This window comes from Sapajus apella, unplaced genomic scaffold (genome assembly GCF_009761245.1).
Source record: "Sapajus apella isolate SASKATOON/1434 unplaced genomic scaffold, GSC_monkey_1.0 scaffold101, whole genome shotgun sequence".
Classification (NCBI taxonomy): domain Eukaryota; kingdom Metazoa; phylum Chordata; class Mammalia; order Primates; family Cebidae; genus Sapajus; species Sapajus apella.
The window spans coordinates 5,148,787-5,174,856 of record NW_022437041.1 but is presented as its reverse complement, the minus strand read 5'-3'; the positions used below and the strand labels follow the sequence as shown (position 1 = coordinate 5,174,856).

Genomic DNA, 26,070 nt, shown 5'->3' with positions numbered 1-26,070 from the left:
ATATGGCATAATTGTTTTATGAACACATTTGGGGCTAATATATGCTCTTTCTAACAATTATCTCAAAAAAAGTGGGGTCCATGTCCCATAAGTATAGCTTTAATGTATTTTACGTAAGACGTGCATTAAAAAATAGTCTTTCAAGGACATCTGAGAATATTCCTATGCCTTTATGCTCAATTTTTAGCTAAAGTTAGAGATAGTGTATAATCATGTCCTGGAAATTGATTGTTATTGAATCAATTTGACTTTGCACCTTCACTGAACTATTTATAGAGTACCAAAATGAATCAGGCATACTGTTAGGTGTATGGCATACAACAGTAAACAAAACAAATTTAATTAAGTCCCTGATCTCACGGGACTATCTTCTGGTGGGTGAAAAAAGCAAGCACGCAAACAAATAAATATAATCAGATTACAATAAGTATGTTCAAGCAAATACAAGAATTTAACAAGGCATAGAGTGAAACGGGGAGGAGAATCCTATTTTAGATAACACAGTCATGGGAGACCTTAAAAAATTATTTATTTGAAAACGGGATCTTGCTATGTTCCTAAGGCTAGCCCTGAACTCACAGGCTCAAACCATCCTCTCACCTCCGTTTCTTAAGTAGCTGACTATAGGACTATGCCGCAGTGCCTGGCAATATTTCTTTGAAGGTAACACCTGAGCAGAGACCTATATGAATGAGGGAGGGAGCCTATAGCTATCAGGAGGAAGAGAGGTCTGGGCAGAAGGAATGGATATGTACAAAGGTCTTGAGCGAGCCATTATTTGATATCTTGTCAACAAGTTAGGGGAAACAAAAGATCCAGAAATAATGACGTCACAAGATAGACTGTGCTATTGCATTATGGGAGGTGCAAATTAGTGACAGAAGAAAGGAAGATGAAAATAATTTCTAGCTCAGGGTATCCTTAAGATAACATTTTTGGTAGTTTCCAATAGGTAGAGATGGTGATTTGGATAGTCCAAAATAAAGATATGTGGGATTGAGAGCCTGCTGAGTTTTGGTTCCTAGTATGAAAAGTTTGTATTTCCATGATAGAAAATATAGGTTTATTAAAGGTTTTCAGAAATGGGGTTTGGCTTGTTCAGGGATAGATAACAACAGGATGGATTTAGCCAAGCTGCATAGAGCATATGGGGTAAAGGGATGCTGTGTGAATACATTAGAGTTGGAGATCATGTGGATTCTGGTTTACTGGATATCATGTTAGTTACTCTAGAAGTTAGGCTATGTCTTGTTAGAATTAATAATATCTATGCCTTTTATCAGGCTTATAATAAAACATTACCAGGAAGCTGTGCAGGGGATCCACTTGGCCATGCTACAACTCAAAGATTATTTGGCTGTTTTTTCTTTTAGAACAGAAATATGAGCTGCCATTGCCCTATAAACTCTTTCTCAGTAAATTATTTGTATTTAACCAATTTTAAGTAAAATACATATAATTCATAAGGAAACTTGCAAAAGAATTTCATCTAAGCATCACATTTTATTAAATTTTTTCTTCCTAAATGGCTCAGGAAAGAAAGAAAATGTGCTAATCTCCTGCTGTGGGTCTTTGGGATTTTCCAAAGAATAACTAATATTCCTGCTTTTTTTTTTTTTTTTTTTACTTTAAGAGAACATGCTATTTAATTTTCCTTATATAAATGATTACTAAAGAAAAACAGCTTTCCACTGACTGACCTCTGAACTGAAAGCACACTGAATCTACACATTACTCTGTTGAGGTGTCTGAAGTACAATATGCTATTTACACTCAAGCCTAGCTTCCTTTTCCAATATTTTTATTTTCATTCCTGGGAAAAATAAATTGTAATATCACAATATTAGGTAATAGATACATGCTTATCAACTTGATTTCTCTACTTCGCTAGTGATTTTTCCCCTATTCTCACTCAATAGATTTATTTGCATACTGAGATTCCTTTCAGCAAATATTTTCAGAAAATGCTAATACTCTGCCTATTTGCTATATTGAAGTCTCCTTCCAAATTTATAAAGGAGCGGACATGTGTAGGCAAGATTCATAGAGTTTTTATATGTGTTTGACTTTCCAGAGTTCCAGTATTCATTTCAAACAAGGCTTGACATGGTGAAAGGCAGTACACACAAGCACAGTTAATGTCACAATCTAGAAGGCCTCATGATTTTCAGTGTAAGTTGGATCAAATCTTCTGTATTTTATTGATGCCTTCATCACTTTATTCACATGGTGAATGTCTTCTTTTCTATGCCATGATTCACATTTAATATGTTACTCTAATATTTAAGTTAGTTAATAAAAGACCATAAGAAAAACAAAAGGCAGGAAGGACCTAGGAATTACTCTAAAATCATTAATGACTTCCAGGTTATAGATACTATATATTGCCCACAAGTGTCATTATCAGTTTTTAACACTAATCTCAAATATCCAGACACAAACATGCACACACACCTGTGTTGGTGTTTGAATCAGAAGAGGAAACATATCATGAAGATATTAAAAATAGAAACACGGAAGAATTATGTAATTTGTGTGCTAAGTGCTTTACATGCATTATTTTGGATAATCCTTACAACAATTACACAAGGTAGGTACCATTGTTATCTCCATCTTGCAGAGGTGGAATTCAAAGTTTAAAGAGATTAAGTGACACGTACCAGGCAATAACAAATTAAATGTCACTCCAGGATTCAAACTCAGGCAATCTGATTCCAGAGTCCCAGCCCTTAACTACATACCAACAACAACAAAGTAAAAAACAAAACTTCTTGCTATGTAATTGCTTTTGAGATCAAATGGTGGGGGAATGTGTTTATTTCCTTAAGAGGGGTTGATTGGGATGGTGGGGGAAAAATGAGCAAGGAGGTTTGGCTTATTAGGTTGTATTTATAGATTATGATAAATGCAATTTGTGTGACAATTCGTTTTGTTAAAATGCTTAGGCACTTTTGTAAAACTAACTCATAGGAATGAGATAACAATGCCTAACTGATGAAGTGTAGCCGTGGAAATAATAATGAATAACCCACAACAGAACCTATTTAAAATTAATGTCATACTATAAATACCAAATATTGGGAGTGAAAAATGCTTAGTTATTACATTTAGGATTCTGATATTAACCTCAGCAAATACAGTTAGAAAGTGGTGCCCACAGCCTTGGGATACAAGAGAGTATATAAAACACATTATATAAATTATAATGGAAAACTTTATAGGATCATCCATTTTCCTTTTAAAAAGTTTTCTTCTTCACTTGTCAAAATCATCCTATATCAAGTTAGGTTAATTATGTAGTCTTCTGAAAATTAACAGGACTCATTTAGGTACTTTTACAAATATTGAATTCGATACTTATTTCTCAACTTTCTTAGGAAATTCCAGACAAATTTCAAAGGGTTTAGGTTGTCAAGTTACACAAACTTGTGCAAGTTGGGCATGGTAGTCCTGTTACCAAGAATCAGATACATGTTTCAATGTAGAATGGAACTTCACTTCCTTGGGAGCATTACGGAAATCTGCTGGATTTGTCAACATAAAGCCTTAAAAGTTACTTAAAAAAATAAATAAATAAATAAAAAGATGAGATAGATTGGATTCTAAAACGTCATCAAGAAAATGTGGTACTGAATTCTCTTTAAGCCAAAGGAATATGTCCTATTTAAGACTGTTTTTAAAAAAATCAGATCAGAAATGGTAGAATCTTGGTTTCTTTCTTAATGTTATTAATTAATGAATGAGTGATACTTCAGGGCCACTGCAGTCTAAATGTTAAAGTTCCTTTTTTTTTACTTGAATTTTAAAGCATGCATACATGAGACTGAGAAACATGAAGCAAACTCTTAAATAGTAAAAAAAATCAGTAATGACTTCCAGGTTATAGATACCATATATTGCCAAAAATGTCATTAATCAGTTTTTAACACTAATCTCAAATAGCCATACACACACACGCACACACACGTGTCAGTTGTCTCTAGAATACGCTAGTTCACGCGTCACTTATTTCTCACAGCGATTTTCTACTGCTGGGTTTTCCTTTTGGGGTTATGATTATTACAGGTGGCAGTTAACTTAGTGGTTCTGTAGGTAGCGGCCTATCTTCCAACTCACTTGCATTTAAAAATTCACAGAGAGGCTAGTGGGAGGCGGGTAGGTGTAAACACTGTGCTATCGTGAGTCACCGCCTCACAAAGCCAACAATGATTAGCTATGATGATTATCATTATTTTTTAAACCACCTATGCAGCGGCAGGGGCTGTGGGCACAGCCGGGAGGGGGAAGGCCAAAGGCAGTGGCGTTGCGTCTACACTGCTCGCACGAGCCGGCTACAGGCAGCGAACGCTTCAATTCGGAGATGACTCTGCCTCTAGCGAGAGGAAGCGGAGGGAAGAGAGGGGAGTTTGGTGGAGGGAGATTTACCAAAAGCGGGGATTGGGGGGGGAGAAGAGACACCGTGGAAGGCTGAGGCCTCCCGCCCCGCGCTCCCTGTCACCGAGACGGAAACGCCTGGACCCAGCGCACGGCGACGCCGGGAACGGAAACTCCGAGCGTCCGAGGCCTCGCGTCCGGGCGGCCGCGCGGGTTTACTCACACGCCGCGCTGAGTGGTTTGCGAACGCCGCACGTGACTCCCGGGCCGCGCACCCCGCCTGCCGCCGCGGGCGCCGCGGGAGGAGTGAGGGAGGCGGGCGGAACTTGGAAAGGGAGGGCCCGCCACCAGCACCGCTCCGGCCCCGCGCCCCGAAGCCCCACCCCCACCGAGGTCGCGCCTCAGACCGACGGGAGGGCGCGCAGGGGAGGGCGCGCTGAGCAGTAGACCCGCGGGGAAGGGGGTCGGGCTCGGAGGGGCGGGAGGGGGTCTGGAGGAGGCTCTGGCTGGGCTCAGACTCCGGCCCCCGGCGCCGCCGCGGAGTGAGGAAGGTGGCGGAGTGTGCGCGCGTGCACGTGTGCGCGCGTGTCTACAGGTAGCAGTGGCGGCGGCGGGGACCGGAGCAGGGGACGCAACCGCAGCCACCTCCCCGCCTGCGATTTTCGGAGGCGGCTGCTCACTTAGCTGAGGATCTGTGGCCCCGGGAGGTCTTCTCATCCGCTCCATTTCCAAGCTTCCTAGGTAGACACCAGTTTCGAGTGTGTGTTTTGGGTATTTTATTTTTAATTTCTTTTTCCTTCTGCCTCTAAATCTTCTCGGAAATTCTGCATATTGAAGCAGGTGGTTCCTGGTACGAAATCTCTGGATACATTTGGCTTGCCAAGTTTTGCTCTTCGCTGTCCCCTCCCGCTTACAGAAGCATCTGTGGTGCTTTTCTTTTTGGATTTACATGCAGGAAACGTATATATGTTTATATACCGACCGCACAATATATAAATACATATACGCGTGCCCAAGCGCCTGGTTTTCGTCTCTCCTCCCCACGAAGCGGAATGTTTTGGAGTCGATGGATAACAAGAACACTATTAACATTCTTTTGAGCCTATCTTTTAAAAGGGGGAGGGAACGCGAAGAATTGTTTAACATTCGGCCATCGTTTGGCTGCACACTAAGCACCACGAAGTATTTATGGTTGCAGATCAGGTGCAAACGGGGCTTAGAGAGAAAGGTAAGGGAGCTTCCTGCGTCCGCCGAGCTCCGGCGTTTACCTTAATCCTGGGGATTGCCGAGAACTTCCTACTCCGTGCCTCTCCTTCGCCTTCCCCACCTTCCACCCACCCTTCTCCGCTCCCCCTCTTCTGTAAACTCAACCCTTTTCCAATCCCTTTGGGGTGGGGGTGGGGGGTGCTGAAGGTGTAATCGTCTATTAGAGTTTAAATGCGTCTCTCTTTCCCAGGCGAGTAACTGAGTTTTCCAATCGCCTTGCTGGCGGTTTTAGGAAATGAAATTTTGTCCTTTATAAAAAATAATGCTACCTAAACATTTGCAGGTGCCAGTCCCTCACCCTATCCTCTGATGAAAATAAAAGCAATAAAAAATAATGAACTTTGATAAACTGGGTGGTTTTTTTTTTTTTTTCAGGGTTGGGGTACATGAAATCTCCCCAACCCTTTTTTTTTTTTTTTTTTTTTTTTTTTAACTATAAAAAGAAAGATAACCAGCAAACAAACCAATACCTCTGGAGGAGTCCACAGCGGAGGAGATTCGGCTTCCGTTTCTGCATAAAGCCAATTCATTTTACTTGCAGGGTAATTTACCAGAGTTGAGCGAGACGAAGCCGTGTCTAAATGAGTACATGACACCAAATTTCCTTTTAAATCCACCTTTTACACCATGGCCGGTAGCTGTTTAACTCTCCGGTTCAGGGGGCACGGGTTCCAGACCTGACCTTTTGGGAGAGCTGGGAACTTCCCCTCATTTCTTCTCCTGTCCCTCTAACCTCCCTCGTCCTCCGCGCGGCTTCTCTAGCCCTGGCAGTCAGTAAACTGCCCGTTTTGCCCACCCCCCCGGTGGGCGTTCTCTCCCCCACTCCACTCCTGCCCCCTCTGTCCTTTCTTCCCTGGCGTCTTCGGAGCGGATGCGTCTTCTTTTTTCTCGAGCTCACTCTCCGTGCCCCACTCGGTGCCCCCACCCGCGGCTCCCCACTTGCCCCAGCTCTTCCCGCCGCCCCTCCCCGCCTCCCCGCGACGGGTTGACCCTGCAATCCGTAGTCTCGGCCTGTGGGCGGGCGGGGGGCGCCTCGGCTGTGAGCCGGGAGCAGGCGCCGGCGCGGAGAGCGCGCCCGGGCGGCCAGCGCCGAGCGCGCGGAGCTGGCGTGAGCAGACCCGGCAGGGAAGGCGAGCCGGAGGGGGTGATGAGAGGCCGGCAGAGCCCGTCCGAGCCGGAGACACCCGAGAGAAGGGCGCCAGCGGGCGTGCGGCCGGAGCCCGGGCGGAGTGCAGTCGCCTCCAGAGCCGTAGAGCGGCGCCACAGTCCCTGCAGCTCTGCACCCTAGAGCGGTGCCCTGGGACCACGGAGACCGGCAGCATGGAAATCGGCCGAGAGGTACAAAAGGAGTAAGGAGCGGATTACCAGAAGGCGGGGAGGGTTTCCTGGCGAAATACGGAGGCTGAGCAGATGGAGGAACAATGCCGCCTCCAGAAGAAAACCCTTGCCTGAACCCTCGGCGGAGCGCAGGGGAGCTGCCTGCAGCCTTCTGCTCTGCCCAGGCCCTCCGGCGAGTTCTGGGGTTGGTTCCGCCTGTTAGTTTGACAGGGATAAGAAAGTTGCTCTTCTTCCCCACAACGTTTCCTGCGAGGTGGTTTTCAGATCTGTGTGGTTCCAGTCAAGATGTCACTCCCTAGATCCCCCGCGTTGAGCAACTAATATATTACGCGTTATTGGGCAATAAACTCTCCTGGGAAGAGAAGGTATTCCAAACATTTAAACCGTTCTCCACCGACGCCTGCCCGCCTCAACGCAACGCCTTGTGAGTAGAAATGAAAAACCACCTGAATTTAAAATGATTTAGGTTGAGATTTTTGCATTGGGAATAATTTCTTCCCAAGGAGGTTGTTAGTGTGTTGTAGAGATGAGGGCTATTACGTGTCCAATATTTGATTCATTTGTGATAATTCTAAATCATGAACACTTGGCCCCCACAAAGGTACTATTTCTTTTTGCATTTCCAGGGCCATAGTGGTACATGCAGGACTTGGGAAAGATGAATTCGGATAGTTAACCCTGTATCTGTTACTCTGCATTTTCATAGGTAGTTAATATACTCATGTGCCCTCTTTTTATACTTCAACTCCGGTAGACAATTTTTGCTTAAATCAATTGAGTTGTCACGCTGTACATGAAAATTACAGGATCTTAATGCATTTCTCACAATTAATTGCGCTCAATTATTAATAGGATCATAGATATTAAAATGTCACTGAGAAAGGGTATATGTACCTTTGTTTGAGTGTAAAACCTATAAAATGTCTCAGCATTTCCATCAGCCATTGTAACCTAGCAGAACACAAGGTTTTTGAAATGAGCTCATAAGCAAGGGCCGTGCATGTATTTAAAATATTAAATGTTAAACGCAAAAACATTAAATTTACTGTGCCTTTGGCAGAGAATGAATCTAAGTCTACTTGCACTGCAGAGTGATTGAGTGATTCACAGAGAAAGTGGAAGTTAATCATTACTCAGGCCTTCTGATTACATGGTTTGATTAAAAGAAGTAACTGTTTTCTGTAAGCCTGCTATTCTGCAGTTAGTCTTCCCAATCCTCTTAACATAAGCAGAAATTGAGGGAGTCAATCTTTGAGCAGATTCTACTAAGTTCCAGTAGTGTGGGGTAAGAAAAGCTTCTTTAGTTCCCCTCCTTCCCATTGTCTTCCTTCTTCCACCCCCAAAGTACTTGCTGTCAGTCTTTTCTTTATTCCCTCAGTGGAGTTTTATTTTGTGAAATTTTCCACTTCTATTTAGTAATAACATATTTTCAAACATAAATGTTTGAATGGCTTTGAAGTTGAAGGTGAAATACACGCTTGCAGAAGGTAGGCTGAGAACTCCACTAGTTTCATTTGCAGGGTGTTGGAAGAAGGCCTGATGACCCTGTGCATCCCTGGATGACTTTCTTGGATCACTCTCTAAAGTCTCTTCCAACTCTGAAATTCTTATATTTTATTCCACTTTTACTATTTTCACATGGTTATCCAGGAGCAGGATCTACATATCCCTTAAAATTCCATTAATTTAGCCATTTAGGGTTTTCTGTATAGGCTGATAAAATAGCTAGAACTAGAAAATACAGTAGTAAATGTAAGATCTGAGTTTTTTTCTAAAATTTTTCACATAAATTTGAATGTCATTGGTAACTTTTTCTGAGACAATAGTAATACAGATATAGCTATGAGTGACACATATCTTTCTGGGTTTCCATGTGTTGAAACAGTTTTTAACGTAGTAATGGTTTATCTCAATAATTCTTTATTATTTTTACACAAAGGAGTTATTTCAAAAATTACCAAACTAATACTAATTTGTAGTTTTTATAAGCAAAACACAGAATTAACAGTAATATCAGAAACTGCATTTGTTTAACATATACCTTTGCCATGTTTTAAGGATTTATTTTTTGAAGTGAAGTTTGCAGTCTGTTTTCATCTTATTGGACTGTCAATAGTAAGATAAGATTTTTTAGTTATGTTTTAATCATTTGTAAAGGGAATCACCAAAGTCCAGTCATCCAGACTTATTATCTCTGAAACATAGATAGGTCTGGCCTTGTAGATGTCTTAGTAACATTGGCCAGTGGTTCCTTATAGATTACATGCCAAAGTCCACAACCGTAATGACACTCAATGCTTTTCCCAATTCTTTCTTCACCTTCCTTATGTAGATCAAAACACCCTCCTCCTGTCTGTCCTTCTAAATTTACTCTTTAGTCCATTCACAAGACTCTGACTTACTATTTTCTCCAACGCTACATACCATTTTAGGATTTTGTGGTTTGCTATGCTAATCTTTCTTCATTGGTCCATTCCCTGCCTCCCTATCCCACTCATATACACCAGCGATAGGTTAGCCAAATATACACCAATGATAGGACAGGAAGACATTTCCATTCCTTGGGTGGTCTTTCCTCCATTGTGTTCCTTCCTTCCTGAACCCTTACTCTGAGCTTCCACAGCACATTGTTTATGCCAGGGGTAGCCCACCTTTCACACTTTTGATGATTGGCTTTCTCACTGCACAGTGAATTGCCAGAGGTCAAAAGCCATGCCTGATTTATCATGTCATTCAGAAATGATAGCTTAGCGTCATGTTAGAACATAAAGTCTATCATAAATGAATAGTAAATGTATTATTTATAAATGTATTTGGCTGTGAAGTAACAGAAAACTTGGCTAACAGTGGATTAAGCAAATAAAGCTTTATTTATCTCACATAAGAAAAAGTCAGGAGAAGATAGTTGCTTAAGCATTTGTTAAGGCTTCTTCTATGAACTCAGAACCTTTCTTCTCATGGGCGCAAGGTCACTGATGTGCCTCTAAAGTCGTGTCTGCTTGGGGCCCAAAATGGGGGAGAAAAAGGTAACAGTATTCTATCTCGGGATTTCTCAGTTTTGGCACTGTTGTCATTGTGGACTGAATAATTATTTGCCTTTGTTATGGGGGAGTATACTGTACATTATAGGGATGTGTAGCAGCATCCTTGGCCTCTATCCACCAGATGCTGATAGCACACCCCACCTCCACCTCATCGTCACTACCCAAGTATCTCTAGACATTGCCAAATGTCTCCGAGAGGTCAGATTGTGTCCCACGTTGAGAAGTATTGCTCTGAAATCAGAAGGAAGGAAATTCTCTGTTTCCTCCTCTCCCCTACCCCTTTTTCTTTTTTTTCCCTGCATTAGGGTGGTGGTGAGGATTTTTTGGAGTTTTGCTTAATAGGTAGCAGAGGACACATGATGAGATTTAAAAAACAAATAAGAAGAAGGTAGAGAAGGGGAAGGGGCCAAACAAGGCTCCTCTGAGCATTGTGTCCTTTTTTTATGGTGTGAACATTCTCCCCATAGCCTTCCATTCTCCTATCACTGCCAGACTGGGTCAGCTGGCTGCTTCTAGGTAACTCAGAGGTTGGAAGATAGATTTTTAGGTTGGCATTTTACTACCCTCAACAAAATTAGAATATTCAAAAAAAGAAGGGGAAAGGATTTGGGTTTGAAAACTTAGTGTTTGCCATGATGGCACAGTGAATGACTATGTAAAATTCTTCTAAATACTTCAGAAAGGAAGAAGAATAAACACAAAATAAACAGCCATCAAAGAGGGTAGATATAATTTTTCCACATGCTAAATGTTAGTTAAGTAACTAGGTTAATGCTGTGATATTTTTCCTTTTGATGATATTTTACTTGGAAAATAAATGGGCAGAATGGAAACATATTGTGCTTCATAACATTTTTCTCTACAGACAGCATCCCTTCTCCTCCAGTCTGTTGAATAAAGCAATAAAGTTTGCTATTGATACTTACAAATTATTTAGTGATCAATCATGTGAGAGATGTCAAAGGAAATAAAAATGCAGCTCTGTTGTTTTAATCTTTCTAATGTTTGTATTTAGAAGAATAACACATGCTAGTGCAGGCAGTAGGTAAAATAATGAATTCTTGTACAGATGTGTTAGCATGGACTACAGTAACTTTAAGTTGGATTGCTTATCTACTTACCAATAAGTTCTACTGGGTTCTATCATAGGAAATAATTCTGACTTACAAAGATATATTAACATTGCTATGGATGGCCAGTGATCTTATCTGATTGATTGTAATCTTTTTTCTTTCTACCCTTGTTTATATTTTCTCTAAGTTTGTTGAATGCAAATTTTTGCTCAGCTTTGTATAGAATATAGAAATATAAAAGATGGTACTTGTTAGGAAGCTTTTGCCTGCAAGTAACAGAGTACCCAATTAAAGGCTTTAACAAAAAGACATTCATTATCTCACAGAACCAGGGTTGTGGAGGTGTGCTGATCCAGGACAGGAGTTCAAGGATGTTATGGCTCTGGTACAACTTCACTGTAAATCTCTTGACTCTTTATCTTGGAAAAAAGATAATATGGTTATCACAGAGCCAAACATCACCTCTTTTCACAGCCCCACTCAAAGAAAAAATGAGAAAGCAGTCTTCTCATGGATATGTCTCTTTTTATCTAGAAGGAAACTTTTCCCAGAAGATATCAGCACACTTCCCTTTATGCCTGAATGACTGAAACTATGTCACATTTCACTCCCAACTTGTAGCTGGCAATGAGATAGTGCATTGTACGCTTGTTTTTGGTAATCATGATCGGACCCTAGAGGACTGGCGGAGAGGTCTGTTTTCACTGTGGGCTTGGCTGCATCACACAAAAAGTCAGAGCTCTGTTAACTGGAAGGAAGAAGGCAATAACTACCTGGGGCTCCTAACAGGTAGTTCCACAAACAAAGTGCCTGTCCTTTTCAAATCTCTTAAACTATACAACGCCTATATGAAAATTAAATGCATGAAAAAATAATTATATGGTTTTACAATCCATGGTATAAATTGTATACCTTTCTGGCTGCATGCTTCTGATATAGAGTGCATGGTTTCATGGTGTTACAGAGAGTTTTTTTTTTTTTTTTTAGTAGAAACTGAATAATTGGAAAATGTGGGAATGTGTCCTGCATAAAATTACAAATGCTAATCTATACTACATTTCATGTCTAAATTAGAAACCCGGCCTTGTCAATGTCTACCTATCTATATTATCATATAATGTAAACCATAGTTAAATTAGAGGATGTCCCCCTTACCAAACAGATCACGTATCCTCATCTATGTTTGTCATATGATTTCACTATCATAATTCATAGGTAATATGAGAAATGACTGAACCCTTTAGCCAGTGACTCTCATAAAGAAGGACTTCATGTATGCTTTGCACAAATAAAAATTACTTCTTTGTTCCTGATAACGGTTTATTTACTTGAGGGGCTCAGGGGAGGGATCTAATTTTCAGCTCACATACCAGTGAACATCTCTGTCATTGAACATTATGACTCATTTTTGTAAACAAGGGAAGCTTTATTTTCATTCTTTTGCCTGACTTCATGGAAGCTCAGAGCCAATTTTGTGCTCAGTTGAAAAAGATATCCTTAATCATCTTCTTTTACTCTGCTTTATTATTTGGGTTCGTTTTTGAACTTTAACTTTGTTTCAAGATTTGATTGTTTTGGAGTTTCTTTTTTAATCAGAGCTCCTTCAAATTATTTTTTTGGAAAGAGAAAGAATGTAATGAATACATGCACAAACAAATGAGTGCCATCACACGTCACTCAATACATGTCATTTTTTCCTGAATGAATACATGTTTGAAAATTAGACGATATTATGTTTGGTAAACTGCTGAATTTGTGGCACGAGAGGAGCAATAGGTACCATATGATGCAATAGGATTTCAGGGAAAGGAGACAGCAGTGGTGCTTGAGTTATTTTTATGGAGATACATATTATAGTTTGCAGACAGGTGGGAAACTAAGGCAGTGTAGGTGACATAAAATATAAATAAATTGAACTCATTATATTTATTTTGCTCTATGAACCGATATCAATTGTGTCTCAACTTCTTTTTCCCTCCAGTTTTAGGATTCTAATAACCTCATTGCAATAACTCTTTCTCCAGTATAAAGGATCCAAAGTCACAATGTAATAGAAACATAAACTAGGAAAAGAATGGGTTTGATATTTCTCTGTTTCACAGCAACTTTTGTGATGGATGTTGGCGATCTTCTTGGCTTACCTTCAGTATGTTAGAATGTGCTTTCTGAGCATCTCATCATTCCATTGGCAATGCTCTATTTTCAGGCTCCGTGCCTAGAGCTGTTTACACCACAGCAACCACCTCTGAACTGGGCTCCTCGCCTCCAGGGGAATTGATTTTTGAATCAAGCTTAAAATGATAATTAGTAACTCCATCTGTGTTTAGGGTCAGGAACAGATGCTTTTCCTTTTTTCTTTAATGGAAGATTATTTGAAGGTGGAAATATAGTGAAATAGAGTTTAAATAGATCGATATTGTGGTGGTCACTCCTATGTCAGGTGATGACCATCATGGGACTATGCTTTCTAAGCATCTACCAGAACCCTCTTATCTGGACACAGTTCAGTTAAGAGGTAGATGCTTAGAAGATTTATTTCACAAATCCACTGTGAATTCACTATGGTTCATAGTAATGAGTCTAAGGGACTGCAAGTTCCTGAAGCCTCTCCTAGGGAATTAAATGTTTAATTATATTTAATAACCATATTTTTGCTCCAAAAATTTTGCTCCTAGGGAATTAAATGTTTAATTATATTTAATAACCATATTTTTGCTCCAAAACCAAGGAGCACTGATTCTAGGACACTGCATTTTCTGCACACCGTGGAAAGAACACTCCAGTTTATTAATTCCACGATGCTTCCCGACTACTTAGAATTTTTACTTTGTATTTCTATAAAGAGGACTTTTAGACAAATAGATATCAATTTTTAACATATATCAATGTTTTACCTGAATAAAACATATATTAGCAAGATGCATTGGTTTAAGAATTTAAAGAATACAAGAAATTAAAAAAAATTATCCTATTCAGAATCTCTTCTGAATCATTTTTTTGACTTTTTCATATCCATGTTTTTCCAGAGAAAATAGTCTGCAAGTGTTGGTGATGCACTATTTTTTAAGGGCTCCACAATTGTCTTCAGAATTCAGTTCCAAGCAACTGATATCTTCTGAATGATTTGAAGCTGGTGTTTTATTGATTTTACTAGAATGTGACAAAAGAATATTTTCAATCAACAACCAGAACTCATATGCCTTCCTTAAATTGTCCTGAACTGTCAGGAGTGGTGGTTGTCTGGTCATGATAAGAAGAATAGAAAGGATTTTCACATATGTGGTCTATGGAAACAATGTCTCCACTACTGCTTGGCCACAAGGAATTATAAAATGCATCCTGATTTCAGATATGTTAAAGATGTCAGAGTCAGTGAAATATGGCAACTTTAATTCTACATGTATCCTTATTTCTTAAACAAACTAATGCAATAATGATAACTAATTAACCAAACTAATAATCCCCAAGTAGTTAGATAAAAGAAATTATTGCATAATACCTAGAAAGGATGATTCAAATCTAATTCTATCTTCTTTCCCTCTATTTGCCCTCCAATTATGCAATATATGAAATATAAGTAGTCTTAAGTAAAGAAGTAATAGTTGGATGGAAACAAACAGAAAGAACTAGACCAGGAATGAAGAGAGCTATGTCTATGGGGCAGATTCTCTAATAACTCTCTGTGATTTCTCATGATTCCCTTCACTCTAGGCTTTGGTCTCGTATTTCAAGTGTGTGGTTGGACTAATTAAAATTAACATGTTTCCTGGCTCTAAAATCTGTTTGGGGTAAAGATAATCAGAAATGAATAAAGTCCATTATAATATATTATACATTTTAAGTTAGTATCATATAAATACGTAACAGTGGAGGGATGTACTCTAAGCTGGTAAGCCTAAAATATATAACATATATTGTATAACTTTAAGATTTATTGTATCATGTGTGGCTTTAATATTTTACAAGTCTTGGGAGACTTGTCCATACATATCTTACTTGTTCTTTAAAATAACTGTTAAAGCAATGCAGAAGATTCAGTAGAACAAAATTAGGATTTAGGAACTCTTCTCCTCAAATACACTGGATGAGAAAGATTACTAAATAAATCACAGCCAAATAGCGGATGTAAAAGTGGGAAGAGGCACGAAGAAAATGCATTTTCCACCAAGAACAAAGAAAACTTATGCAAGGAATTAAATATCACTATATATAAATGTTCTGCGTAAAACGAGTCATCAGCAAGAAGCAAGAGAAAACTGACAGGTAAAAACGAAGTTTCCCTTTTTTATTTTATCGTTAGTGAACCATATACTACATACATATATATATATATATATACACACATATATATATATATATATATATATATACGCATATGTGTATATACATATATATATGAATAAAAGGAAGAGAAGCCTATGGCTGGATCAGTCAGGATCAGTCAGATGCTGATTTGTGGATACATCTTGACAGTTCTTACTGTGCAGTTCCACAGACAACAGTGTTTCTTCCCTGTATCGTATTTGAAAATTGCCACTGCTCTTAAGCGGTCAGAAAGCTGGGCACTTACTTTCTGATGAATAACAAGCTCTCTAGAGGTGTGCCACTCTCCTTTCTCTTATTGTAGCTATAGTCACTACAGAGAAAACACTGTTGTTTCTCACCTACCTGCTTGAAAAGTGAGTTGATTGATGGATCATGAAGAAAATTCTTTTTTATTTTGGCTAGATATTCTTGAAGTTCTCTCTTAATATGATTAAGCTATCAAAAACATAGTATTATTGAAGTAAGTAGGTTTTTATAAAATTATGAATTAAATTATTTTTATCCTCTAGTTGGGTCACTTTTTCCATAAGAAAAATATTCAAGATACTAGTTTTTAAGATTGAGAGTACTACTTAATGGCTCAGAGTCTTAGACCATTAAATGGGGTTCAGAGATTATATTCATATCGTAATCACATCTTTATGACTAAATGGGGAAAATCACAATTTTTGATCTAAGGTAATTTGTAAAACATATTGTACAAAGGAATAATTTATTTCTAAAAACTTTAATAAATTTCTAATGGTCTTTCCAGCTGAAAAGCTGAAAGGGCCATTGTGGGTTTTAGATAACATAGGCTGACTTCCTTAATTTACATGTGACAAAACTGAAGTCCAGAGAAAAAAAATGATTTGCTTGTTCATGCAATGGTAGAGCTGGACCCTGATCTTCACATAATGCCTTCATACATCAGTTTTGGTTAAAGGGCAGTAATACATACATCAGCACCATATATTTTGTATATAAGTTACATGGTTACGTAATTACTAGAATTTTAGAAGCATAGGTAATAATCACCAGAAACGTTAAAGGAAAGGGGAGTTATATTTTTAAGAAGGTTTAGTGGAGGAGGTGTTATTTAAAAGAGATTAGGATATGTGTACATAGAGAAGAGGGAGCAAGCATCGCTTGCATAAAAGCAATGAAAATTAAGACTAAGACAGGCAGCAGAGGCAGTTGGCCATTCTAGATTCTTTCTAAAGTAAACACACACATTGAGAAATATCACTGTAGGAAGCAAAGAAGAATGCTTGTTGAAATCATACATCTTATTTTGCATTCAGTATTTTGGTTTAGGACTTCTGCAGATTAGAAATACCAAGTATACATTTATTTTGAATAAATACTCCTCAGAAAAATTGGTTCATATTACTCATATCAGGAAGAATTTGCTTCTATGAAAAATAAATAATTTAAAATGGAAAGTATGACTTTCTGAGAATGTCTATCCATGTAACTGGTTGATACAAAATCAGCTGAGATTATTTGATTCTTGTCATCAAATGAGAAGATTGTTCTTATCACAAGCCTACCTACATACGGTTCTCTAACCCGAGCACTCTTTCCATAAGAAATACTAGAAATGTTCTGCCTCACACAATATGTCTTCTTTTCCATGCTCCTTTTCAACATAGTACTCCAAGCAGTCCCTCCAGATTTGCTGATTGCAAGTCAAAATGCCTATTTGCTTAAGGGAGAGGGAACCTACTTGGTGCTAATCTGTCTTTTAACGTCCATTGGTCATACTCACCATCACTGAAAACATTTTAACATTTTTAAGGTCTAAAGGGCAATTTCAAGAGACATGTATTCCTTTGTTTCTACTAAATTCTGCATAAAATCAATACTTCCCTCCTGACTCTCCTTGAAGCCACTCTCCTTAAAAACAGCAGCTCATCCTGGGAGTCAGTGGCTAGCATAACCAGCACCTGGAGATTAGGGAGGGAATCTTTCAGAAGAGCATAAGTGTGTTTTCTATAGGACTCCATAAATGTGGCCTCCATAACTTCTCAAGAATAGGTGTATTACAACTCTTCCAGTCAAAATACATTGGGAATAGTCCTGATATTCTGTTTGGAATATCATTTCCTCACCGGGAGGCCTGAGATTTCACAGAACAGCCACACATGGGACACCCTACCATAGAAATCTGAGAAAAATAAGAGCAGGGGGTGGTGCTGCTCTAGGGGAGAAAGAAGATAAAATCACTGGAAATGGAATAATGTGTTAGATAGGAATAGTATAAAGAGCCATTGTTAGCATTGCAATATCTTTTATTTATCCTGCTATGCTCAGATTTGCAAAACTGCCATATATATTCATATATACCAATATGTAAATGTGTATCTACCTACCTCTATCTGCTTATCTATCTGATTTAATTGAAAATTATAGTTGGATGATTGATATAAGAAAACCTGAGAAGAAACAATCACTTTTCTTGGAAAAATTGTTCATATTCCATATGAACACTGCAGATGAGAAAGTGGGAAAAACACTAGAAAACATGTCACTGGCCACTAGGAAAATAAATCTGGCATTTATCAGTCCTTATATATATATATTTTTGCTTATCTTCATGAATATTGTTTCCTTCACCCATTTCCAACTCCTGATTTCCTGTCTCTTGACCCCTGTATCCAGTCAACAACCTCTTTTACATGGCATCCTTCTGTACCCAAATCCATAATTCAAATTCAAAATTTTTCATTGTGCTTTTGAAATGTTGCAGAAGCCTTCTAAATGCAAATATCAGCAACCAACACTCTAGTATGAATAAGTTTGTCTGAACATTTCCCTCCCTCATGGGATACTTGGCTAAAAAGAATAAAACGTAAAAAAGACAAACACTGTTGGGGAAGGCCAGGAAGATCAGTTTAAACCATGATCATTGCCAGTGAGAACAAGCCTAGGTTTATGCCAGGTGCTTACTAGGGATGCCAAGAGGCAATCTCTGGAGAGGGTTGGAGATTGAGGAATTTGGGTCTGGGAAAGGGGCTGACACAAGTGAGCAAGATAGGGTCGGGGGGAACTCTTTCTGCATTATTTTTTAGCTTAATAGGTGGTACTGCTGCTAAGTTAGTATTAACATTCATGATTCTGTGTGGACTTCACCTTTCTTTGATTTAGTTTTTCTGTCAGTAAAAAATACCCTGAGAGTAGTCCTGCTAGTCTATTTTGAATGTCATTCCTTCACCCGTCTATTCTAAAACTCCAAAGAAGCATAGGGCTGTTATGGGAATAAACAAAATAATATAGCACTTTTGCCTGGCACATAAAAAATGTTCTGAAGTGTCTGCATTATCACGAGAACCATCCATGTATAAACGCAGACTCTGCTTACCTACTAATAGTCATTTATGACATATTTTCGAAGTACTGGCTTGGACATGGTGTGGGGCACAATGAAGAAGGCAAAAATGAGTCAAACACTATCTCAAATTGTGACGATCCTTTTTTCACCTAGAGTTTTTGAAGTTAAGAAGCAGTGTTCTACATCCATGTTTTTGCTAATGCAGGGGAGGTCGGGCTGCTTTTATTTCACCACCACATGGAAGGAGGGATGAAGCATTTAGAAATGGTGAAATTGGCAGCTTTAAAAAATTCAAGAACTCTATCAGCATTAGAATGTGAAAACATTTGAGTCATAGGCTTGCTAGGGAGTGAGTATTTAATAGGTGCCTTTGTACAATCTCCAAACTAAGCTGTATCATTTTCTATACATGCTTAAATCTCTTAATTACAAAGCAACTTTAATTATACATAAAGTGTGCCACTTCAATCATGTTTTAATCACACATAAAAAAATTAAATTTATCCCAAAGTTATTTTCTGCATTTCAAATCTGATTTTTATACTCTTGCATATTCTGTACCAAAAAATTGCATTAAGCTAATGTTTATGCTTGCACATAATCCCACACTTTCAAGGCAACACTTAAAATATTCAGAAGAGCTTCACAAGAGGGAGTAGTTTAATTCTGTTGTTGACTCAGAGCCATTGTTCTTCACAGTTACAGCTTCGCTGGCATAGGCTACATATGGTCACTTGTTTTCTCAGTGTACAGAGTGATAATGCATTAACATTCCGGCTGGTGGTGGAGGCTATGCTGTGCTTTAGAAAAATATAGCAGGGAAGATGTGCTGCCTCTTGGGCAGGAAAGAGGACAAGATCAACATGGGAGAGCCTGCAGATTGCTGTAAACTAATCATTGTGACTGTACACTCTGGTGTCTGACCTAGAAGTCAGATCATTCCCTTACGGAGTCTAAATTTTAAACATTGGCTGTCTGTGAGTAGGACTTACATTGAAAGAGTGGTCATCAGAGAGAACTATGGGTCACAGCCACAGAAGGAAGTTTTGCCAGCTTCCTCCACCACTGCCATTCAGAGGTGCTGTTCTGGACCCCTCAGTTGCCACTTGGAAGAGACTATTTATGATCCCACTTTTGCTCTAATCACTGCTATGTAGGCCGCAGGTCAAGTGGAGTACTGGGCTGGTGACTGATGGCCCTGTTGAGGTTCATTAGAAGTAGTACTTAAGTACTTTCTTAGGTCATTAGTATTCAGCAACAAGAATGGGGGATTTTGGCTCGGGTTTAGTGAACATGACTTTTCTTTTAGCTTTTGCAATTTCCTTTGGTCTATATGAGGTGAGGAAAAAAGGTCAAGGAAGATATTAAGTATCTGTTCCTACACCTCCCTATAAAAAACCCTCATCTCTTTTCTAACATTATTCCATGTGGGATTGTATCCCAAGAGACATTTCCAGTTAAGAGGGCTTCTACCTACTTTTTCCTACTTATCTGGGTTACATCTGTGTTGTGAATAGAAAAACTAGTACTAATGGCAGCACCAGAGGGAGCCACTTACACATGCTTTTGTTTCAAGCACTGACAAAGCTGACAATAAGACTTAAAATTCAGAAATAATAAGATTTAATTGCATTTTCTGAAAGACAATGGCAGAAAAGTAGATGATATGTAAAATATGTTAGCAGCAATTTCAAATTATGGGGCTAGTGGCAACCACTTTATTTCTCCTACTTGAAGTATTTGTGAATGGTATGTGCCTGGCTGCAATCCAGAAAGTAAATCATATTTCAAAATGTAAAATTGTATTTGGAGCAAGAAGTATTCTCTCTGATCCTGGCATTGTTCCTCTGCAGAATACTATTAACAAGTTTGCAGGTTTGAAACCTATACCAGTTTACTGCTTTTGTAATGTTAATGACACTACGAAAAATACAGAATGAGGAATTAAGACTAAAACTTTTTAGATGCCCATGCCAGTGCTGAAATACAATCTCTGTTTCACTCTGACACACACACACACACACACTCACACACTGTGCACCCATATTTGCACAGGTGATTTTGTTGTAGAGCATTAGAACTAGGATTGCTGTAGGGACATCAGGTAAGCTTGCTCTTGAGTATTATGATGGGGTTGAGAGAATTAAAATACCGAAAGGAAAATAGAATATATTTATCTTTATTGGCATACTGGCCCCTTTTTTATGAGGAAATAATCAAATGCATAAAGTTCTGAGTGAAACTCTCTTAATGATTACATTGACAAAATATTTCAAGAAAATATATTGATTCCAACTTCTTGGAGGGGAGATTTCTAGCTCTTCTCTTGTTTTATCTTGGCTGATTGTAAACCAAATTATAAAAACATTGGAAAGGAAGAATTGCTATAGTCCTTCTTTGAACAACAACAACAAAAGCTGTATTCTTAATACTGGTCAGCCTTCCTCCATCCTGCTTTGACAGCGTGCGGTATATCCGATAACATACAATCACAAGAAGGGATCCTATAAACTGAGATGATCTCCTTTGGCTCTGTAATGGTACCTTTTTGGCCTGATTGTGATAAGGCCTGCAGTGCGTGATGCTGACAACAAACGCTTCCTTAGGTCCCTTTCCATGTTAACAGTAGTTCTCTTCTAGAAAGTACTCGATTAACTGTGGTTTGTGCTACAGATGGAAAGGAGTTGTACTTGACTCCCTGGCGATATTTCTTCTTCTTTCTTTGTAAGAGTCTTTCCTTCTCTTTCTGCCTTGCCCACCCTAGCCAACCTGCTGCCCTTGCAGACTGCCCATACCTAATCCATTTGTGAGGGAAGTGATGGGCTAAGGGAGCTGGGGATGCAGTGTGACTGTGATCTAGTGTCCTTCTGCCTGCAGAACTTTTAAGAATACAAATTTTCCTCTGAGACAAGAAAGTTCATATTATCTTTTTGTTTTATACATCTATCCATCCATCTACCTATTTTAATTTTAAAAATGAAACTTCTCAGTCTAGAAAGAGAGACCATTACTGAGGAAGGGATCTACAGCAATTTTGCTAACTTCCAAAGCTCTGGAAGACGTTGATTATGACTTCCTTCAGAAGCCTTGGCCCCAGATGTCTAGAGAAGTCCAGGGCCGGAACAGCAGGTCAAACTGGAAACCCTGGAGCTAAACATATCAGGTGATTCTGGCTACCCCATGGGCAAAAAGTTTCAAGAACCTTCTTCTCCCTGGAAAAGGAATGAGAAAGTTAGTAGCAGTGGTTGTGGTACAACAGGTGACCAGTAAAGGCACAAGAGATGATGTGAGCTTTGTATACACAGAGAAGGGGCCCCTTGCATGTAGTTCCACAGTGTAGTGATTATCATGTCCTCTTTACACACAGAAGATCCTGGGTTCGGGAAGATACTCTTTTTTTTTTTTTTTTGAGACGGAGTCTTGCTCTGTCGCCAGGCTGGAGTGCAGTGGCGCAATCTTGGCTCACTGCAACCTCCGCCTCCTGGGTTCAAGCGATTCTTCCGCCTCAGCCTCCTGAGTGGCTAGGACTACAGGCGAGTGCCACCACACCCGGCTAATTTTTTTTGTATTTTTAGTAGAGAAGGAGTTTCATCGTGTTGGCCAGGATGGTCTCGATCTCTTGACCTCGTGATCCGCCCGCCTCGGCCTCCCAAGGGAAGATACTCTTAAAGTGCCTTCAAAGCATCCTCATACTTTCGTTGCATTAGAATGTGAACGTATGGAAACAGGAGTGGAAGCCCAGAGGAAGAGGGGCATATATGGTACCTAAAATGGTCATCTTCACATCTTGTTTCACTCTATGTCTGCAAGTAAACTGGCAGCTGGGCTGCTGAGTTAACAGAAGGGGGATGCTTGAATATTAATTTGAGTGTGAGAAAGGAGATATTTATTCTATAGTACTCTTCTTGGTAGTATACAAAAAGCTGGGAAGGGGCAGGGATTAGAGAGAGCAGAGGACATGTCTCCTGCTCAGGAATGACTAAATGGCTATCTTTGAAATGGACTGGAGAAGGAGCAATCCTCAGGGAGCTAGGAAACCAGTGGACTTCACTAAGGGGTCAGGGGTCCTTTCTTTGTAATCTGAGAATTACTGCTATGCTTTGTTTAGCAGAGGGCACATAGAGGCTTCAATGTGCCACCTCAGAACCTGAGTTAAAAGACTAGAGCTACATTGTGTGATATGCAACATCTCCGCGGTTAGTCTGCCTTCCTCTTTTTGTGTCCCTTTGTGTTTAATAGTAACACTCTTGGAAAGAAAAGGACCTGAACATCAATGTCTTTGGGGAGAGAAAGGAAGGAGGATTTGAGGAGCAACATCTCACTTTGGAAATCAGATCTGGAGAGGCAGGACCATGAAAGTTGAAGTGGGTGGTGTTGAGAAGGCCCAACAGAGTCTAGGATGACAAACAATAGCAAAGAGATAAGAAAGGATCCTGGGACAGAGCAGGGAAGATGCCCTAAGATGTCCACATATGAATAACGCCATCAGAGAAGTCCACCTGAAACCCCTAAACAAATAAATTGAAACAAGAACCCACACTAAGGTGCAGATGGAGACAATAGGACAATCAAAGAGGCAACAGCCAAGTGAGAAAACTTGTGCTTGTTCTTTGATTCTTTATCAAGCAAAGTCAGAACATTTGCAGTGATTTGAAAACCGCATTTGCTTTTTGAGCTAATTGTTATTAAAGGGTGATTTCAATTTCAATGTTAGATTTAACATTACCCCTTACTAATTGTAGCAACTCAATGGTATATGGTTAAATTCTGGACCTCTGAGCAAAGCTTTCAGCAGAAACCTCTTTTGTTAAGTGCAAAATAGGCAAATTGACAGCTCCTGTTATATAGGGTTTACGATTTACATCTAAGATGGCAGGAAGTAGGAGGGGGGATAATTTAAAGCAACTGCCAGGCATTATGTCTTTCTCTGATCCTTATTTTTAAAGTTCTCAACAAATAGTTTAGCAGTATGAAGACAAATCTCTCCCAGAAAAGGTAGGATGGAAAGAAGCTTGATGCTACGCATAGTACACTGGGACTGAAGTTGGATGATGTAGATATAAGGGCAACCAGGAGCGGCGTCTTCCTCGTGATTTTCACCGTGTGAGTTGTTTTCTTTAACTCATATTTCTTTTACTTTCGATTTCCTAAAAGACTTCGTGTTTCAGTTAGTTTAGAAAATATTGCCTTTGATCACAAAGCTGACCCCTGCTACATATAATCCTGAGGCTTTTTCTGGTAAAAGACATGTAAAAATATACGTACAAAACAATGAGTTTATTTCTGACTTAGATATCATTCCAGATCATGTGAGCATCAAGATTCAAAATAATAGATGGGAGACATATAGTTGCAAATAATATTTGTATTCTTTAGAATTTGATATGGTTAAATGGATACTGGTATGGCCTAAGCACAAAGATTTCAACACTTTAATATATACAGTTAAAGTGAGTCTAATGCATTTTGAGAGAGATATAAAGAAACCCAAGTATTTATTCTAAGATCTTCCACAAATATGTTTTTGAAAGTTTATATAAAATAAATCTTTATGATAACATGAACAAACTATATTATTTCATCTGCCTGTATGAATTCAACTCTTATGTTCAATAATAGAAATATATGCTCTTATTATAAAATTAAAATTTTTTTGAGAGTATAAACTGGTAAATTTGGAAATTCATTACTTATAATTAATACTGAATGTTATTTCTTCGTAGAAAATGATCTACGTTTTTTGTATGAGGTATTGCATTTGACATATTCTTTCACGTCTCAGGGTAACGCGTGTGGCCTCACAAATTACGTTTGCAATTAGTTATTCAGGCCATTAAACTTAAATACACTGCAAAAGTTCAAGAGAGTTCATAAAAGTATAAAATGAGTTAAAAATAAATTTTCTGATTATCTTTTTTTAATGGTCTTTTTCAATAAGACTATAGAATTAAATAATTGTTTTAAAAACTCACTGATTAAAACTATTTTTAAAATGTGTTGATATGTGATACTTGAACTAAATTCTCTAAATAATCTATTTACAAAATAATGATTTTCTATTTTGCTTAATTATTTGATTCATATAAGCATTTTTACTTTAATGGAAATAATAATTTTCTTTATAAAATTAGTAATTCATATTTTGTTATCATTATGTGGATTTAAACACTACTGGAAAATATTATCAGACTCTAATAGGAATTATTTTGAGTTGCTTAATTATCATACACTACACAGAAATATAATTCATAACAGATTGCTTGCAGCAATGACTTGCAATTTCCAAGATATGATGTTTGAGTCTCTATCAGTTATACAATTCTTTTGTAACTTATAAATAGTTCTTGTACATGTAACTTGTGTAACAGATATTATAATACAAAATGTAAAGGGAGTGCGCAATGTGAAACATTATGTTCTTTAGGTGTTTCATTTCTTCTTAAACTAAACTTTTATGTAAATTTCCTGCCTCCATATTCTTCTCAGATTAAGTTTTACTCTTAACATCTTGTGGATTTTATTATTTTTATTAAATAAGAAATAATATTTAGAAAAAAACAATTGAGCAGAAAGGAAGAAAAAACAGAATTCTGTCATCACAAGAGAGCTCCTTTAATTCCTCCATTCTTTATTTTTATTTCTGTGTGTGTGTGTTGGTGTGTATGTGCATAGTATTTGAAAGTATATATACATAAATATAATAAAATATAATAAGTATAACACAAAGATGGTACTTTAATGCTCTTGTCATACGTTTGTTTCGTATATTAATATGTGAAATATTAGAAGATATAATTACAATATAATTAGAAGATATAATTATTATAATTAGAAGATATAATTAGTATATACTATAGTTTAACAACTTACTGCTTGAATTTTTTTGTTTTCAGTTCTTTTTTCTGTAAATTACTGACTGCATATTTCAATGTGCAGTTGTGTGATTATTTTCTTAGGATAAATTATTAATTGTGAATTTTAGGAGTGAAAGATGTACACACTTTAAATTCTTTCAATGTATGTTCCCAAGGTGCCTTCCATAAAGGTCATAGGCCGGTGAAATGTCTCTGGTAGAAGTTTGTTGTGCCCCGTGCAATACAGTTGATACATTCTTTTTGATATTTTCCAATCCAGTAGGTATGATCTTTCTTCTCATCACCTGAATTGGCAAGTCTTTGATAGCTGATGATATAAAACATATAAAATATATGTATTTACCAAATGAATTTTGAGATTAATCTAATTTTTCTAATCTACTGTCTGTTTATTCTGTTTATGTAAACACATTGATAGGTCTTTTTTATTGTTTCTTTCTTTAGCATCAAGCTTAGATTCT

At 38.3% G+C, this 26,070-nt stretch overlaps 1 protein-coding gene across 3 annotated transcripts in view; it reads left to right on the top strand.

Moving 5' to 3' along the window:
* Positions 1–4,893: 4,893 nt before the first annotated feature.
* Positions 4,894–26,070, top strand: part of NLGN1 (neuroligin 1) — an 873,763-nt gene continuing 852,586 nt past the window's right edge. The window contains exon 1 of one of the 3 annotated variants that reach the window (XM_032258255.1): positions 4,894–5,602. The gene's annotated coding sequence lies outside the window, so the exon portion shown is untranslated. Of the gene's footprint in view, positions 5,603–6,710; positions 7,403–26,070 lie in introns of those variants that run through there. The other 2 variants (XM_032258256.1, XM_032258254.1) reach the window with 2 other exon arrangements.